We start from the raw sequence: 13992 nt of genomic DNA, 5'->3' as shown, positions 1-13992 counted from the left end.
TTTGACCGAATATGTGCACCTGAACAAATGGACTTGGCAACACACCATCAAACTTTGCTTAATAATTGGCGAACCAATTATGGTAAGAATGACATCAATGTCCTTGGATTTCGAAGCAATAAAAATTGCGTGGAATCTCGGATGGCCACATCAATATGCACACCCCAACATTCCCAAGCACAGACAGCTCAGAGGAAGGGCGAGTAAAGATAGGTAAGAGCATCACTTCATCAATAAGGCCATGATACAAAGCACGACCTCATGATATAGAAGAGGGCGATACTCTACGGTAGAACAGAACAGAAGTTAACGAGGCCTCTTTATCTGCGGATTACAACACTTTGACCAAGTCTTAGAAACGGACGAGGAACTGGAGTTTGTTTCTCCTGACATACTGAAGTGGAATGTCTTGACTAACCACAAGGGTAATATACACTGAAGAACACCAATGCACATTTACACTTGGCTGCTAACTAGCAGACAAAGGTCGAAAGGAAACTAAAGAAGAAGAACACGATCAGGATCAGAATTCCTGAGAGGTAGATGCACAAGTTAACACTCTTGGGAAACTCATGCTGAAAAAGGGAGGTGTAGCAGAGTCACGTGCATAGATAAGGGACTCACAAAGATCACTCTTGTCATGATCCATTTGGTTCAGTGAAAGAATCTCTGCGATAGCTAGTGGAAGGGAAAGATCTTTATTGTCGTAGTTCAACACGACAATAAACACAAGCTTGAAGGATAGCTTAATTTTAATTTAGCCATCCCGATGTAATGTTTGAACATTAACACCAGTGTTCAATGGCATGGATCTTGGGTTAAAGGCCAGCTTCATGAACTAAGATTCATATAGAATCCAGCACAATCGGGGACCTTCGGTTCAAGTCCAAGGGTTAAAACCCAGAGAAAGGAGTAACCACCAGATGAGTGACACAGAGGACACTGCTGAGGTAGTGATCATTATGTAGCTTCTAGAAGACATGCATAGCTTCCAAAGTACCACGCAAATAGAAAGGAGGCATTCAAGGCGAAAGGACACCTCGAAGCCTAGAACAGAAGGATGTGGAACCCACAAAATAGAGAGATCATGATGGAAAGGAATCTCTCTGTTGAAACAGAACAAGGAGGATGCAAAGAACACACATGACTCTAGAGAACTCTGCACTAGGTCAATTGGTTTAGGAACGTCATACCCTTGAGCCACCTAAGTTTGAAAGACTAGAAGAGATAGAAAAACTTTCAAATCAACACAAGGTAAGGCACTTTAGAATTAGAGCGATACCAGATAAGGAGTAAAAAGAAGCCTAATTAGATTTTCGCAAATACTTTTAGCTTTCAAATAGTTTACACAAACACTAGACTCAACAACGACCAGTAGAAAGGGTTTTCCTACAGGCAGTCCTGCTCTGATACCAAAACCTGTGGCACCCCCGGGATCAGGGTTAGACAAATACCAGATCTTCGTCTGATATAAGCCTAACCTAGAGCTCGAGAGACTACAGTGAGAGAATCGGTAACACAACAGTGACTCTACGACTCAAAAAGTAATACAAGCTCATAATTGAGCGAAGAACCAAAGCATTACAAGCAGAGGTCACTGACCTGACATACATCAATCAACGGAAGCGAAGTTATGCTATTAGACATAGCAAGATAGCAAAAGGCCTAAGAGGCCAGGAGCATAACGGTGACGTCCCAGCCGATAGATTCTAGGCTGCCACCTGGGAACCCCAAGCTACTCGTCGATGTCGACTAGAAACCACCATCTGTTGGAGCGACTTCTTCTGAAACAAAAGCATGCAAAGCTGAGTACAGGGACTCAGCAAGACTTAGTACAACCTTTTAGCAAAGCGGGTATGCGGGCTTTCTGTGGAGCTTCTTTTGCGTAAAGCCAGTTTTCGTTTGTAAGATAAGAGAGAAGAGAAGTTCGACTACTCAGAGTCTTTAAAAGGGGATAAGAGAACGACATCTCTAGCTTTACTGATCATCATATTGTATCCACCAATCTTCATCATCTTGAACCACTATCCTCGGATTACCCCCTCAACACCCGAAGAAGGTATCCGTAAACACACATTGATTGCCAAGTTTTACGATTAGGTTCATGTTGTCTATGATCACAGAATCCGTTCCCAAGTCGTCCATAACCGTGGACATGGCTTTTCGAAAAGATTTAACCCTGCAGGGGTGCACAACTTTACCCACACGTGCCAACCGATTCTTAGTGCCAGACATTAGCTCTCTTCCTTGGAAAGCCGGCAGAGAGTGGTTGACCACGACCTTTACCTTGCTGTCGCCGAGACCATGAGTCACGCGCTAAGGATTATTCCGCCGTAACGGGTCAAGTCCCGAAGTCGGTCCTTAACGATGTGTACCGAGGTGGGTTTCCCCAGAGGCCGCAACCCCCAGCCACCACGACCACGCTTACCTGCCTGTTATGTACCTTTAACCCCCAAGCAAAATGCAATGCATATGACCAGGTAACGCGCAAACTATGTGACTCATGGAATCTACTAGGCAAGTTAGTGAGTCGAGAGGGTACCATAATAGGGCCTCGTGTGGTTGTACGCTCGGTCTTGGTTCAGGAGGCGAGAACTCGGTTCCTAGGGTCGGCAGAAACGAAACAACCCACCACATCCCAATGTGGCCTCTCGTCTGAGCATTTAATCATGTTTATCATCATCATCTCTATACTTACCACGTCAACCTGTCATGCTAGATTCATTTCATTGTAAGGCTCCAGTCCGAAGACCGGAGTAGTAGCGTAACAAACTAAGCATGGCTAAGCATAAAGAGATAAAGGCTCTCGCGACGCACACATGCCAAACCTAGTTATGCTAGGAGCAGTGGATCAGGGTATTTCAGGCTACAACGATGGAACATGCAATAGATAGGGTAACTCTACCTATCGATAAAAGACAGTTGAATCGTATGCAATAGGTAGGAACCAGAAGTAAAAGCATTTCAAAAACATATATGAACCAGGCTAGGGCTTGCCTTTGTCCCTGACAAACCGAAGTGGATCTTCGATAATCCTGCACTTGACTAGTGTGTCGGTGGGCATATATTGATCTTCGGTGGTGTCGATCTTCATCGTCTCGGACTCGTGCTCTATCGGTCGCAAAGAAGCAAATACTAGAAATAGAGAAATAACATTCAATACATGGCATCGATGCAATGCGCATACAAGTATGATGATATGACATGTTAATAGGTATTGAAAGGGATCCTATAACATGCTCATCAATTTAAATAGGGTTGGAATGCATAATACTTTGCAATTCCATAAACCCCGCATATTAAAGAAAAGGGTTCATTTGTTCTTGTATTAAGGACAGGGTTCAAAGTTGTTTAACAATGCATGCCTTTGATACTAAAGTGTAGATCTCATTTTTCTGAAGATTTTGATATATTATACACCTTTTTTCTGATTTAAAATGAAATAGTTATGAATTAAACAAGATTTAACCATTTTCTGGAATTTCTGGAAAATGTTAAATATCTGACAGGAGGGGTCCACTGTCAGGGTTTACTAAAAACAGAAAATAAAATAAATAAAAAGAAAAGGGCCACTGGGGCCCACTAGGTCAACCGCCGGTGGTCAACCCGACGGTGACCGGCGCCGGTGAGCGGCGGAGGCGGCGCTCCCGTGGCCCCCTGGACGCGCGGAAGGGCGCGTTGGCGAGAGGGCGCCGAGGCGAACCAGGAGGTGGAGGCGCCGCTAGCAGAAGGTCGCCGGACCGACGCCGGCGGCGAGGCCGAGCGGCGGCCGGGGCAGGAGCATGTGGAGGAGGTGCTACGGAGGGAGAGAGGGGGAACTGAGGGGCGCCTGAGCACCGGAGGCTCACCACGAGCGCGATGGAGGGCTCGGAAAGGCCGGAGGAGGCCGGGAGGCGCCACGGCGGCCACGGCGAGCTCGGACGGCCGCGGAGAAGAAGGAGGCGAGGGCGGCGATTCCGGCCCTCCCCGGTCGATTCCTTCGACGGGGATGTTGCTGGCGGCGAGGTGGAGCCGATGGGAGGCACGGATGGGCGCGGGGGTGGCCGGAACGACGGGGCCATGCGGTGGCCGGCGCAGCTAGGTTTTGCTCGCGCGCGCAGAGAAGAGGAGGAGAGGGCCAGGGGAGGGAGAAGATAGGGGAGAAGGAGGGCGTCGGGGTCCTTATCCCCTCGCCAGGGGCGGCGGAGCTTGGCGCGGCTATCCTGGCCGCCGGCGGGATCAGCGGCAGGGAGAGCTCCACCGAGCTGCTTCCAGCTGGAGGAGGAAGAAAGGGGGTTTTTGCGAAAACCCCCCTAGACTTTAGGGTTTTCTTAGGAAATTTTAAAACAGGGCTAAAATCAATAGTATTTTTCTATTTGGCAACCTTTTTGAGTTCAAAAATAACTCTAGACTTTATGTAAAATACTTTGTGGCCCTTCTAATTATATTTGAGGGTCCAACTATTTGGTTTGAAACATTTTGAGAGGATTTTAAACTGAGAGGAAATTGCACACATTATGGTTTCCACTTTATTTGAAATGCAAATTTTTCTTAATGCATTCTAAATGATGCTCATGAATGCACAAACAACTCCTAATTAGGGTTTGGCAAAACAGGGATGTTACAAGTACTTTGTTTTTATTTTGTGTCTTGGAAGTTGTTTACTACTGTAGCAACCTCTCCTTATCTTAGTTTAGTGTTTTGTTGTGCCAAGTAAAGTCGTTGATAGAAAAGTTCATACTAGATTTGGATTACTGCGCAGAAACAGATTTCTTTGCTGTCACGAATCTGGGCTGTTTTCCCTGTAGGTAACTCAGAAAATTATGCCAATTTACGTGAGTGATCCTCAGATATGTACGCAACTTTCATTCAATTTGAGCATTTTCATTTGAGCAAGTCTGGTGCCTCGATAAAATTCGTCAATACGAACTGTTCTGTTTTGACAGATTCTGCCTTTTATTTCGCATTGCCTCTTTTGCTATGTTGGATGAATTTCTTTGATCCATTAATGCCCAGTAGCTTTATGCAATGTCCAGAAGTGTTAAGAATGATTGTGTCACCTCTGAACATGTTAATTTTTATTGTCACTAACCCTCTAATGAGTTGTTCTAAGTTTGGTGTGGAGGAAGTTTTCAAGGATCAAGAGAGGAGTATGATGCAACATGATCAAGGAGAGTGAAAGCTCTAAGCTTGGGGATGCCCCGGTGGTTCACCCCTGCATATATCAAGCAGACTCAAGCGTCTAAGCTTGGGGATGCCCAAGGCATCCCCTTCTTCATCGACAACATTATCAGGTTCCTCCCCTGAAACTATATTTTTATTCCATCACATCTTATGTGCTTTGCTTGGAGCGTCGGTTTGTTTTTGTTTTTTGTTTTGTTTGAATAAAATGGATCCTAGCATTCACTTTATGGGAGAGAGACACGCTCCGCTGTAGCATATGGACAAGTATGTCCTTAGTTTCTACTCATAGTATTCATGGCGAAGTTTCTCCTTCGTTAAATTGTTATATGGTTGGAATTGGAAAATGATACATGTAGTAATTGCTATAATGTCTTGGGTAATGTGATCCTTGGCAATTGTTGTGCTCATGTTTAAGCTCTTGCATCATATGCTTTGCACCCATTAATGAAGAAATACATAGAGCATTGCTAAAATTTGGTTTGCATATTTGGTTTCTCTAAGGTCTAGATAATTTCTAGTATTGAGTTTGAACAACAAGGAAGACGGTGTAGAGTCTTATAATGTTTTCAATATGTCTTTTATGTGAGTTTTGCTGCACCGGTTCATCCTTGTGTTTGTTTCAAATAAGCCTTGCTAGCCTAAACCTTGTATCGAGAGGGATTACTTCTCATGCATCCAAAATACTTGAGCCAACCACTATGGCATTTGTGTCCACCATACCTACCTACTACATGGTATTTTCCGCCATTCCAAAGTAAATTGCTTGAGTGCTACCTTTAAAATTCCATCATTCACCTTTGCAATATATAGCTCATGGGACAAATAGCTTTAAAACTATTGTGGTATTGAATATGTAATTATGCACTTTATCTCTTATTAAGTTGCTTGTTGTGCGATAACCATGTTTACTGGGGACGCCATCAACTACTCTTTGTTGAATTTCATGTGAGTTGCTATGCATGTTCGTCTTGTCTGAAGTAAGAGCGATCTACCACCTTATGGTTAAGCATGCATATTGTTAGAGAAGAACATTGGGCCGCTAACTAAAGCCATGATCCATGGTGGAAGTTTCAGTTTTGGACATATATCCTCAATCTCATATGAGAAAATTATTAATTGTTGTTACATGCTTATGCATAAAAGAGGAGTCCATTATCTGTTGTCTATGTTGTCCCGGTATGGATGTCTAAGTTGAGAATAATCAATAGCGAGAAATCCAATGCGAGCTTTCTCCTTAGACCTTTGTACAAAGTGCGGCATAGAGGTACCCCTTTGTGACACTTGGTTAAAACATGTGCATTGTGATGATCCGGTAGTCCAAGCTAATTAGGACAAGGTGCGGGCACTATTAGTACACTATGCATGAGGCTTGCAACTTGTAAGATATAATTTACATTATACATATGCTTTATTACTACCGTTGACAAAATTGTTTCATGTTTTCAAAATCAAAGCTCTAGCACAAATATAGCTATCGATGCTTTTCCTCTATGGAGGACAATTCTTTTACTTTCAATGTTGAGTCAGTTCACCTATTTCTCTCCACCTCAAGAAGCAAACACTTGTGTGAACTGTGCATTGATTCCTACATACTTGCATATTGCACTTATTATATTACTCTATGTTGACAATATCCATGAGATATACATGTTACAAGTTGAAAGCAACCGCTGAAACTTAATCTTCCTTTGTGTTGCTTCAATGCTTTTACTTTGAATTATTGCTTTATGAGTTAACTCTTATGCAAGACTTATTGATGCTTGTCTTGAAGTGCTATTCATGAAAAGTCTTTGCTATATGATTCACTTGTTTACTCATGTCATATACATTGTTTTGATCGCTGCATTCACTACATATGCTTTACAAATAGTATGATCAAGATTATGATGGCATGTCACTCCAAAAATTATCTGTGTTATCGTTTTACCTGCTCGGGACGAGCAGAACTAAGCTTGGGGATGCTGATACGTCTCCGACGTATCGATAATTTCTTACGTTCCATGCCACATTATTGATGTTATCTACATGTTTTATGCACACTTTATGTCATATTCGTGCATTTTCTGGAACTAACATATTAACAAGATGCCGAAGTGCCGATTCTTTGTTTTACGATGTTTTTGGTTTCAGAAATCCTAGTAACGAAATATTCTCGGAATTGGACGAAATCAACGCCCAGGGTCCTATTTTGCCACGAAGCTTCCAGAAGTCCGAAGAGGAGACGAAGTGGGGCCACGAGGTGGCCACACCCTAGGGCGGCGCGGCCCCCCTTGGCCGCGCGGCCCTGTGGTGTGGGGCCCTCGTGCCGCCTCCTGACCTGCCCTTCCGCCTACTTAAAGCCTCCGTTGCGAAACCCCCAGTACCGAGAGCCACGATACGGAAAACCTTCCAGAGACGCCGCCACCGCCGATCCCATCTCGGGGGATCCATGAGATCGCCTCTGGCACCCTGCCGGAGAGGGGATTCATCTCCCGGAGGACTCTACGCCACCATGGTCGCCTCCGGAGTGATGTGTGAGTAGTCTACCCCTGGACTATGGGTCCATAGCAGTAGCTAGATGGTTGTCTTCTCCCCATTGTGCTTCATTGTCGGATCTTGTGAGCTGCCTAACATGATCAAGATCATCTATCTGTAATTCTATATGTTGTGTTTGTTGGGATCCGATGAATAGAGAATACTTGTTATGTTGATTATCAAAGTTATGTCTATGTGTTGTTTATGATCTTGCATGCTCTCCGTTACTAGTAGATGCTCTGGCCAAGTAGATGCTTGTAATTCCAAGAGGGAGTATTTATGCTCGATAGTGGGTTCATGCCTCCATTGATATCTGGGACAGTGACAGAAAGTTCTAAGGTTGTGGATGTGCTGTTGCCACTAGGGATAAAACATTAGTGCTATGTTCAAGGATGTAGTTACTAGTTACATTACGCGCAATACTTAATGCAATTGTCTGTTGTTAGCAACTTAATACGGAGGGTTCGGATGATAACCTGAAGGTGGACTTTTTAGGCATAGATGCATGCTGGATGGCGGTCTATGTACTTTGTCGTAATGCCCAATTAAATCTCACTATACTCATCATAATATGTATGTGCATGGTCATGCCCTCTTTATTTGTCAATTGCCCAACTGTAATTTGTTCACCCAACATGTTGTTTATCTTATGGGAGAGACACCTCTAGTGAACTGTGGACCCCGGTCCAATTCTCTATACTGAAATACAATCTACTGCAATACTTGTTCTACTGTTTTCTGCAAACAATCATCTTCCACACAATACGGTTAATCCTTTGTTACAGCAAGCCGGTGAGATTGACAACCTCACTGTTTCGTTGGGGCAAAGTACTTTGGTTGTGTTGTGCAGGTTCCACGTTGGCGCCGGAATCTCTGGTGTTGCGCCGCACTACATCCCGCCGCCATCAACCTTCAACGTGCATCTTGACTCCTACTGGTTCGATTAAACCTTGGTTTCTTACTGAGGGAAACTTGCCGCTGTGCGCATCACACCTTCCTCTCGGGGTTCCCAACGGACGTGTCAACCACACGCATCAATACTTTGCCCCAACTTAACAGTGAGGTTGTCAATCTCACCGGCTTGCTGAAAACAAAGGATTAATCGTATGGTGTGGAGAAAGATGTTTGTTTGCAAAGAACAGCAGAGAACAATGATTGCAGTAGGTTGTATTTCAGATGTAAAAGAATGGACCGGGGTCCATAGTTCACTAGTGGTGTCTCTCCAATAAGATAAATAGCATGTTGGGTGAACAAATTACAGGTGGGCAATTGACAAATAGAGAGGGCATAACAATGCACATACATATCATGATGACTACTATGAGATTTACTTAGGGCATTACGACAAAGAACATAGACTGCTATCTAGCATGCATCTATGCCTAAAAAGTCCACCTTCGGGTTAGCATCCGCACCCCTTCCAGTATTAAGTTGCAAACAACAGACAATTGCATTAAGTATGGTGCGTAATGTAATCAACACAAATATCCTTAGACAAAGCATCGATGTTTTATCCCTAGTGGCAACAGCACATCCACAACCTTAGAACTTTCTGTCACTGTCCCAGATTCAATGGAGGCATGAACCCACTATCGAGCATAAATACTCCCTCTTGGAGTTACAAGTATCAACTTGGCCAGAGCCTCTACTAGCAACGGAGAGCATGCAAGATCATAAACAACACATATATGATAGATCAATAATCAACTTGACATAGTATTCCATATTCATCGGATCCCACCAAACACAACATGTAGTATTACAAATAGATGATCTTGATCATGATAGGCAGCTCACAAGATCTAAACATGATAGCACAAGAGGAGAAGACAACCATCTAGCTACTGCTATGGACCCATAGTCCAAGGATGAACTACTCACGCATCAATCCGGAGGCGGGCATGATGATGTAGAGTCCTCCGGTGATGATTCCCCTCTCCGGCAGGGTGCCGGAGGTGATCTCCTGAATCCCCCGAGATGGGATTGGCGGCGACGGCGTCTCCGTAACTTTTCTCGTATCGTGGCTCTCGGTACTAGGGTTTTCGCGACGGAGAGTATAAGTAGGCAGAAGGGCAGAGTCGGAGGAGGCACGGGGGCCCCACACCATAGGGCGGCGCGGGCCCCACCTTGGCCGCGCCGCCTTGTGGTGTCGGCCCCTCGTGGCCCCACTTCATATCCTCTTCGGTCTTCTGGAAGCTCCGTGGAAAAATAAGACCCTGGGCGTTTGTTTCGTCCAATTCCGAGAATATTTCCTGTGTAGGATTTCTGAAACCAAAAACAGCAGAAAACAGGAACTGGCGCTTCGGCATCTTGTTAATAGGTTAGTACCGGAAAATGCATAAAAATGATATAAAGTGTATATAAAACATGTGAGTATTGTCATAAAACTAGCATGGAACATAAGAAATTATAGATACGTTTGAGACGTATCAAGCATCCCCAAGCTTATTTCCTACTCGCCCTCGAGTAGGTAAACGATAACAAGGATAATTTCTGAAGTGACATGCTACTATCATAATCTTAATCAATACTATTGTAAAGCATATGAGATGAATGAAGTGATTCAAAGCAATGGTAAAGATAATGACTAAACAACTGAATCATATAGCAAAGACTTTTCATGAATAGTACTTTCAAGACAAGCATCAATAAGTCTTGCATAAGCGTTAACTCATAAAGCAATAAATTCTTAATAGAAGGTTTTGAAGCAACACAAAGGAAGATATAAGTTTCAGCAGTTGCTTTCAACTTTAACATGTATATCTCATGGATAATTATCAACACAAAGTAATATGATGAGTGCAAATAAGCAAGTATGTAAGAATCAATGCACACAGTTGACACAAGTGTTTGCTTCTAAGATGGAAAGAAGTAGGTAAACTGACTCAACATAAAGTAAAAGAAAGGCCCTTCGCAGAGGGAAGCATGGATTACTATTTTTGTGCTAGAGCTTTTATTTTGAAAACATAGAAACAATTTTGTCAACGGTAGTAATAATTCATATGTGTTATGCATAAGACATCCTATAAGTTGCAAGCCTCATGCATCGAATACCAATAGTGCTCGCACCTTGTCCTAATTAGCTTGGATTTCCATGGATTCTCATTGCATTACATATGTTTCAACCAAGTGTCACAAAGGGGTACCTCTATGTCACCTGTACAAAGGTCCAAGGAGATAGATCGCATTTGATTTCTCGTTTTTGATAGATCTCAACTTGAGGACATCCATACCGGGAGAACATAGAAAACAGATAATGGACTCCTCTTTAATGCATAAGCATTCAACAACAGATAATATTCTCATAAGAGATTGAGGATTAATGTCCAAACTGAAACTTCCACCATGATACATGGCTTTGGTTAGCGGCCCAAAGTTCTTGTCTAACAATATGCATACTCAAACCATACAACTCATGGCAAATCACCCTTACTTCAGACAAGACGAACATGCATAGCAACTCACATGATATTCAACAAAAGTTGATGGCGTCCCCTGGCGGCGAGGTCAGGGGAGGCCGGAGTTGGCCGGAGCGTGGCGGCGGTCATGGCGGCGACGTTGTCGCCAGTAAATCGCCAGAGCGCGTTAGGGTTAGGTCACGAGAGAGAGTGAGAGAGATGAGTGGGTGGGTCGACGTGGTCGGTGGCCACCAGGGGGGAATTTGGCTCGGCCAAATGGCCCACCCAATTGGGCCCATTTAGTTAGTTTAGTTGGGCCAGGGTTATTTTGGTAATTTCACATTTTAAATAACCCTGAATTTTACCAAATTCCAAATAAATTATTTGAATCCCTAAAAAAAAATCAAGAAAAATAAGATTTATGAATCATAAATTATTCTTAACAAGAATGAAATAAGAAATGAAGTTTAGAAAACAAATTCAAATTTTGGAATTTCTGAATTAAGAATTAAAACTTGGAATTTTAAATTTTTATTTCCTTGTATTTAAAAATCAAGGAAAATTTCAAATAAATTTAAATATTTGTTTTCAAATATTTCAAAAATGAAATTCTTTTATTCCAAGTCATTTCTTTCAAGATATTTTCCAAAGGAAAATATTCTGGTATTCTAAATCCAAAAATATAGGGAAAACTCTATTATTTCAAATTATGTTGAAATAAATATTTCTTTCAAAAGTAAAGTTTTAATACTTTGAACAATTCTTTATTTATGAAATGAAAGTGTTTTTACAAGTAAAAGTAATTGCAAATTACTGCCAAAGGCACAAATCTTAATTCAACCCTAAATCTTAATACAATAATGGGGCAGGGGATTCAACATAAAATAATACATTCATGACTGCATTATTTGAATTTTATAACATTGTCCTTACTGGACAATGATGCTTCTTTACAGAACCCGAGGTCCAGGTTCCATCCACTGCATTGAACTGCATTATCTCGCAGTCCACAGGCAAGTTCACCCTTGCTCATATCAACTTGAGTATTTTCTATCAATTTACTGCAAAGCTATATACTTACCATTCCTGCATTGCAAATGAAAATGTTACTTTTCCAATTATGAATATGACTATGTGGCTGGCAATGGAACCATGGTTGTGTTGATATGGTGGAGGTTCCATTGCATGGGTTTTATTAACCTAGGAGTAATTACCAATGCCGTCCAGTGATTCTAGCGTCGTACATATCGTTCTCTTTCAAGTGCTAAATCTGAGCCGTTATTTGTCTTTTGTTTTAATTATATAATAGATAGATAGGGAATTTATATCACTAATCCGAGTAAATTAAACAAATTCGTTCAAGATTGTATATTGTAAGTAAATTTGGCTCTAATGGGTGTCGAAAGAATTGAAACAAGATATTTAGGTGACGAATAAATGATTTTTTTGTTAAAATTGCAGTATTAACAAGTTTATTACCTAAAATGAAAATTTACTAGATTCACATAGGAAGTTACATGTTTGTCTTGAATAAAAAATATTTTTTGACTAGGTTAGCACATAACTCAATAAATGACACAACCACCCGCTTCGGCCTAGTACAAGCCATGTGGGAGGAAGGCGACAGAGAGGTTCCTTCCTAACTACTCCACGCCATAGTGCCGAAATGCTTATATGTGATCCTTATTAGTAGCATTGCCCAAAATAGACACGTCAGTGGCATTTGCCCAAAATACTAGTGGCGTGTCCAAATAAGGCCCCACCTTGTTTACCAAAGAAGTGGATGCTATGTATTGATAGAAAAAATGGAGACTCAAATTGAATACTACTTAAATATAAAACGGATGAAGACAAAGAATGAAAATTATGGCCACATGGCAGTAAAATAATTATCACCCATTACCGATGATCTTCCTCAGCCGTTCACTTTTCCTGGATTCTCCCCACGGCCCTGGTAAGGAGGCAGATGAAACAAAATTGAGTTTAAACCGGAGCATCTCGTAGCTGCGCACAACAACTCAAATCCTTAAGTTGGAATTGCCGCTGCTCCTTATCCGGCCGGACCGAATCCCGGCACTTGCAGTGTCTTTGTGCAGTGCAAGCGCCACTCTTTCCATCGATCTTCTGGCCACCTACACATGGTAGCAATTACATCAGATCTGGTGATATGTAAAAAAAACATACGTTTAGCTGTGAAAGGTAGATTTTAGAAGGTGTGAGTAAAAGAGAGAAGAACTGCCCAGGAGTTTATAGGACAACCTGGGGAGAGGAAGCGACTACACCATTTGATAGATTTATGGAGCAGAAGAAGCCCGATCGCTGCACTTATTGGTTGTCTTTCGCTAGGGAGAAGGTCAATGGGTACATAAATAATGCTAGTGGTTTGTTCTTTCTGAATTCTGGTGTAATGGGCTAACGTATTTTCTCTACCCTGCTGATGTGGCATACTCAATGATTTTTTGTGAGAGCTGAGAAATGAGTTAGTGAGTTGATGTGGCAAGCTAGGATTGGTCAAAAAATCTTGATGATGTGGATAGCTTGCATGTTAAGATAATTATCCTTAGTGGGTTGCTCCAATTTAGATATTATAGACTAGTCGGAGTAGGTTGAGAATATTGCCCGACTCAGAAAATCCCTGAGTTGGTTATTTTATTTCGCCATCTCCGCTATTTATATTATTGGAGTCTGCTTTATATATAAACCGACTCTGGAACTATTGGAGACGGATGGAAAATTCCGGCCGACTCAGGGGCATAGTTTAGAGTTGGCTCTTTGTTTTAGGCAAAACCAGCTCTAGGATTTCGTCTCTAATAATCAAGTTTCTACTAATTAATGTTCCTTCAAACTGGATATGGATCCTTTAGTACCGGTTCGTGGCACGAATCGGTGCTAAAGGTCCCGCACGAACCGGTGCTAA

General features: G+C 42.3%; 1 long non-coding RNA gene across 1 annotated transcript; it reads right to left on the bottom strand.

Annotated features, from left to right (window-relative positions):
• Nucleotides 1-9369: 9369 nt before the first annotated feature.
• LOC139831987 (uncharacterized) lies at nucleotides 9370-13464 on the bottom strand. Its single transcript, XR_011746414.1, has 2 exons — nucleotides 13335-13464; nucleotides 9370-13207 (listed from the first exon to the last, which is right to left on the bottom strand). It is a non-coding gene; the product is annotated as an uncharacterized lncRNA (long non-coding RNA).
• Nucleotides 13465-13992: the final 528 nt, after the last annotated feature.

The sequence above is a fragment of the Lolium perenne genome, chromosome 6 (genome assembly GCF_019359855.2).
Source record: "Lolium perenne isolate Kyuss_39 chromosome 6, Kyuss_2.0, whole genome shotgun sequence".
In the NCBI taxonomy this organism is placed as follows: Eukaryota; Viridiplantae; Streptophyta; class Magnoliopsida; order Poales; family Poaceae; genus Lolium; species Lolium perenne.
This window is presented reverse-complemented; position numbering and strand designations above follow the sequence as displayed.